This window comes from Mus caroli, unplaced genomic scaffold (assembly GCF_978045245.1).
Source record: "Mus caroli unplaced genomic scaffold, Mus_caroli_1 scaffold_12, whole genome shotgun sequence".
NCBI classification, from domain to species: Eukaryota; Metazoa; Chordata; class Mammalia; order Rodentia; family Muridae; genus Mus; species Mus caroli.
In genome coordinates, this window is record NW_028227267.1 from 87235489 (window position 1) to 87241797 (window position 6309).

Below are 6309 nucleotides of genomic sequence, written 5' to 3' on the forward strand. Positions count from 1 at the left end.
GTTTTTAGCATCACTATAGTTAAGGAGTTGTCAGCACGTTTAAACTCCTACTTTAGTGAAATTTTGCTTCGTGTATTAGCACTCAGCACAGGAGCAATTTTCATTTTAAGCTTTAAAAATCATCTCTTAGGATATTTGTGATGATGTGCTTAAAAGTTAAAACAAAAGCTTACTGTTCTCGGGTGATTCCTATCCTCCTAAGATTGCTCTTTGCAAATTTCTTCCCTGAATAAAATCAATTAGTTCATAATAGATAAAAAAGAGTGGAAAGATTTTTAGGAGATGTAATGATGGATATAATGCCATTTTGCACATCAAAACTACATTACAAAATATCAGAAGCAAAAATGTTGATAAATAAGAATTGCAAAGATTTTAATATTTAACAGATTCCACTCAATGGGAGAAACAAGCCTCAGCTGACAAATATGCTTTAAATGTTAAAGTCTTTCAAATGGAGATTAAGTTTTAGCTTGAGACTAAAGTATGGAATTTCAAATGAATACAGAACTTTAAAGTTGGTGAAAATATAAAGCAATTACAGACTTAGTCTATCATACCACCTCTTTTTTTAAAGATGTTTCTTCTTTGATAACTTTTTCTCGATTCTCCTGTTCTGTTAACTTCAAAGTGACATGGTAATAATACCTGTCTCTCCCATTTGTGCCTTAATAGATTATGTGATTTAATTATATAGACTTCAACACTGTAGTTACATTGGTAAAACTTCAACTTACACCTTTACCTTTGAATTCTTCAGGATTTCACTGCTAAACTTGATTAATTTTCCAAAAAGTATTACAATGTGTTATGCTATAATACAGGATACAAATGTGCACATTGGAGTCTTGATTTATTTCATCATATTGCTCCCAAATTTGTTTCTCTTTAGGACACTTGAATCCCAGTAAATTCCATTGTCTGTGAATTTAAAAAAATATGAACGAAGAAAACAAACCTCCCTTTGACAACGTGTTTGTTCTGTTTCTGCACATCCAATCCCTTAGCAATTCCTTTATTTGTGCTTTTCTCTCCTGTATTCTTCTTTCACAGAATACATCCGGACTACAGCCTTACCTCAGTCACTTCTTCTATCTCCCTTCCCTGATCCCCGTCTACACAACCCCCCCCCCCACACACACATACACAAACACCTTGTTGACTGTGATCAATTCTATTTATATTTGTGGATCATAGAATATTGTGATACCGAAATCACTTCATATGATATTATAAAGACATCTACATGTTGTATACTTGTAAAACTTTAAAGTATCTACAGTAGAGAAACAGTGAGCCCGACAGACTGGATACTGCTACCAGTTTGTTACTTATTAGTGGTAAAATAAATATGTGCCTGTCTCATGAATGCTAAGAATCTGGGGGAACAAAAATCCCTGTAAATTTCTGTTTCCTTTTTTTTCGAATATTTCTCTAAAGATAAAAGTTATTTAAATTTAATATAAATATACAACAGTCTCAAAATAAGTATTCTTTATATAAATTCATTCACTTGGGATTTTTGAGTTATTGTTACATTTTTCAGACCAGGACTCACTTTCTATTCAACTAGAAACCCAGGTTGATCTCTACCTGTTGGTTATCATGATCATCTCACCCATAGCTGGAGCTTTTGGCATATACCATCACATATGGATTCTACTTGAGATTGTAAAGATAACCTTCCTAATGAATTCTGTATGAGAAAGAAACAACACATCTATAATATATAATATTATATAGATAAAATACATATATTAAATATTTTATTAGTCTTTTAATATTTAAGGCACTGTTTAAATTTTAAACATAATTTGATCATATTCTTCCATTAAATCCCTTCCCTCAGAGTGCAGGGAACCCTATAGGAGTGGAGGCCAAATGATTGTAAGAGCCAGAGGAGATGAAGGACAGCAAGAGCTCGAGAACCCCAAAATCAACATAGGCAGTGCTCATATAAACTCACAGAGATGGAAGCAGCACTCACAGGCTCTGCATGGGTCTTCACCATGCCCTTTTCAAATATATTATGGTTTGGTGTTTTTATGGGATTCCTGAAAGTTCAAAAATGTGAGTCTCTTACTCGTGTGCCTTCTTTGGCTATTTTATTCTGTTGGCATGGCTTGCCCAACTTCAATGTGATAAGTTTTTATTTTATCATATTTTATTTAAATATATAAAACTAATAAAAGTGACATATAGAATAACGAAAAAAGATTATGTGACTACCTTACCCATGAATCTGAATTGAGAGATTCATGATTCCTTAATGATCCATCCCACGTGCAGCACTGAACCCTGACACTATTTTTGATGCCATGCTGTGCTTGCAGACATGATCCTAGCATGGCTGTGCTTTGAGAGCCTCCACAGCTGCTGTCTGAGACAGATGCAGCTACTTACAGCATCTGATAGAGCTCAGATCATCACTGGACTGAAGTTGGGGACTCCTGTAGAAGAGTTAGGGGAAGGACTGAAGGAGCCAAACAGGATTGCAATCCCATAGGAAGAACAAAATTATCAACTAACCTGGACCTGTCATACCTTTCAGAGACTAAGCCTCCAACCAAAGAGCTGGTCTGTATCCCCTGGCACATATGTAGCAGAGGATTAGCTTGTTTGGCCTCAGTGAGAAGTCACTGGCCTTAGCTGGAGAGGATGATACACCTAATTCTGTAGAAACATGATGCTACAAGGAAGAGGGATGCTGCCAGGGTGAGGTGGGGTTGGGTGGGTAGGTGGAGGAGCATCCTCTTAGAAGCTAAGGGGAGGAGGATGGGGTGAAGAACTCTGGGAAGAGACTGGGAAGGTGGGAACATTTGAAATAATTTAAAAATAAATAAATGAAACAATTTAAAAAATAATAAACTGAAAAAAGAAAATAAATCAGGTAAGTACTAACATTTTGAATCATTTGCATCTAAGAGTAAATGAATACATAGAACAAGGCTTACAAATTGTCTTATCCTAGAAGGAATGAAATTTAATAGGCTTGAGGAAAATGAATTGTACTTTGTGACTATGAATTTTAGATCACTATAGACTCAAATACATACTAATGAGTAAAAAAAATAATTATGCCGTATTATTTTTGCTAAATAAAAATCCATTTGTGTATTTCTGTAGTATTTCTATCCATGCTTAAGGAATCAAAGAACGCTTTGAAAGTGTTTCTGTATAGTGCTTGCTTGGAAGTCAGTTAGTGAGAGGTCAGTGAACGTGTTGGATGAGGAACTCTGTTCAATTATTGAAGTATTTGGTTACAACATGCAGTCTTTGTTGTTCTAAAGAACCCAGCTTTTCATGAGTGGGTGGGTTGGGGAACAGGCGAGGGGGGAGAGGAAAGGGGATTTTTGAAGAAGAAAATAGGAAAGGGGATAATTTTTGAAATGTAAACAAAGAAAATATCCAAAAAAAAAAAAGAACCTAGCTTTTCTGTTGACCAAAACTCAATGCAAGTATCATGAATTTATTGCATCTCACTGCTGTGCTGATATAACTTCTTGGATATAATGATCATACTGAGATTCCAAACTCTATAGACCTACAGTGACCCTGATTTTTTTTTGTCTTGTAAAAATACTTTTAATGGAAATGGAATGACATCAGGTTTCTTTTTTCTTTTCCTCTTTTTAGCCTCCAGCTTCTGCTACTGTTCCTCAAACTACCCATGAACTCCCTACTCTCAAGGTTAAAGTTCCTTTTGTTTTTATCATTGTATACATATCTTTAAATTATATGAACACAAAGTAGTTCTAAAAAATAAGTCTTGTTTTAAATGTGATAAGACTGTGGTACATTCTTACTAATGAATAAAGAACTAATAAACTAAAGCTTTTATTGCTAGTGAAAAATTTGTGTATTTTATGGTGTGAAAATCTGTAATTTGGGAGTCAACGAACTCTTGGAGCATTTCTGCAGTGTGATTGTTTAGATGTTAAGCCAGACAAAATCCATCATTTGTTTGAGAGAGGCTCATTGGTGCTCAATTTCAGCCAATGAATTCTTGGCAATAGATGGTTTCCAAGAGAAGGGGAGTAAATGAACTTTGAAGATTGTGTCTGGTTAGCTACCTATATTCCAGAGGATGACACTAAACATGAATATACTTGCAGCATTAAATGGACTCAGTCAGTTTTAAAAAGAGAACATGATATTAAGAGGGAAAGGTATAGGTAGGTGTAGGGTGTGTTAAAGGCATAGGACTGCAAAGTAATGGTCATAACACACTATGATAAACATCTCAACTATATATGTTTAATATGAATATTTTAGTTCAGTTTTTGAGTCAAGTACCTAGAAAGATTCATTTTCTTCCAATTAGCTTCAAATACTGAACTTCTACTGAACTGTGAATTACTACGCAATCATACTTGTAGTTGTAAGAGAGCCAGTTTCCATATTTTCTGTCAATTGAACATTGCCAATCTTGGATAGCCAGTCTCTATTTGCAAAACTTCTTGGGCCACCAATGTACTTCACAATCATTTGGGCTTCCTGGATTAAATATTTGTAATGTTGGAGATTGTCTTGCTGTTTTAAGCTCTAATCCAAACACAGATTGGAAAAACCTCACAAATCTGTGCTTTGTCTAATATTATTTCTGCAGTAGAAGCCAAATAAAATAAACAGTAATACAAAGTCATTAGCTAAAATTCATAAGGAGAAAATGTATTCTGTTGATTTATAGCACAATCACATTTATTAAGAATGTATTATAATAGGAAATGACAAATTTTAATAATTCATAAACTATAATTATTTTTGCAAACTTTATACTATATTAAGGTCAAATAAAAGTTAATAAATTACACTGTGGAGTCTCACTGGAAAAATGAACAACAAAGACAATAAGAAGACTATTCAAAACAAAGCTACATATAAAAGTTTTTTAAAAGTATAATGAATCTCTTCTTGGTTACATATAGACTGTGTGGATAAGCCACAAATATAGTTCAGAAATGAACAAGTACCATAAAACAACTTTTTATAGACTTTCTTTCACAAATTATATTTATGTGAGAGGGCATCATTTTTCAATACAGTTAACTACTGAAATCTTAAGTCACCACCACTGAAAGCACAATCATGTCTGTGCAGCTTCACTGCAAGAAAGACATTCATATATTTTGTGAAAATACACCCATGTAGAAAACATTTTTGGCAAAATTTCATATGTGTGTCTAATAGCTTAGAGATCCAACAACATCCTGAGACACAGTATTGTATGACACTATTCCTTGGGAAATACTAGATAAGGGATCAGCGAAGATGAAAATAAAGTATCATCAAAGATAAATTTGATGAACCAATGATTTTCTAATTGGGGCTACTTATAGGAATGCAAATTACTCAATGATAGTTTTATTATCATAATCCCTTTACATCATTAGTGATAGTGCACAAAACCTCTTTCACTTAATTATTTACAAGCAGCATGAGGAATCTGAAAGTTCCTGTTTCTGTCAGTTTAGTTAGTCTGAGCATATATCCAGGTCTCTGTTTTCCAGGCAGATGAGCTGAGCTGAGTCCTTTTCAAGAGGGATAGTTAATTTGTGAGTGTCCCTCAATGGTTCTATAAACTTGCAGGTGACACTAGTGTGTCTAGTCAGTTTCAAGGACTTTCGGAAGCTTCTGGGTTCTTTATTTCCTGAGTCTTAATTAGCTTCACTTTAGAGAATTCTGAGTCCAATAGGGCTTTCCTGCAGGAGAGAATGTCACACGTTTCTTTAAAAAATTCTGAGTCTTAATAAGCTTCTCTCCAGGATAAATGTTTTATATCAAAGGACTGCCCTACAGCAATAATAGAAAGATGTATGATATTAAAAAGATATATCCATATTCTATTATCTTTTTCCTACACAAATACTTTAATAAACAAGTTATCTCTTTAATATTAGTTTTCGTACCCTTAATCTGTGCATGGTACCAGTATTTACAATATAGACTTAAAGCAATAGGGATACATATAGGTACATATAAGAGATGTTACTCTTATATTGTTAGACTTAAAATTTTTGCTATAATCTTTAACTTTTTAGGCACTTGATCATGTATCTATACACTGGCAGGTCTCCTATGTAGCATTCCAGTTTAACTGGATGCAATAGAATGATTCCATATAGAAAATATATAAGGACATTTCTGGAAAAGATTAGGTACTGTCTTTTAAAAAGAATATCCAATAAAATGGATATTTGATAAGGAACAGAGAAAGCCTTGAATCGATGATTTGATGCTCTAGTTAGAAAGTAGCCCAAAGGTTTTTTTTTGTTGTTGTTGTTGTTTTTTGTTTCCCCCCTCTCTTTT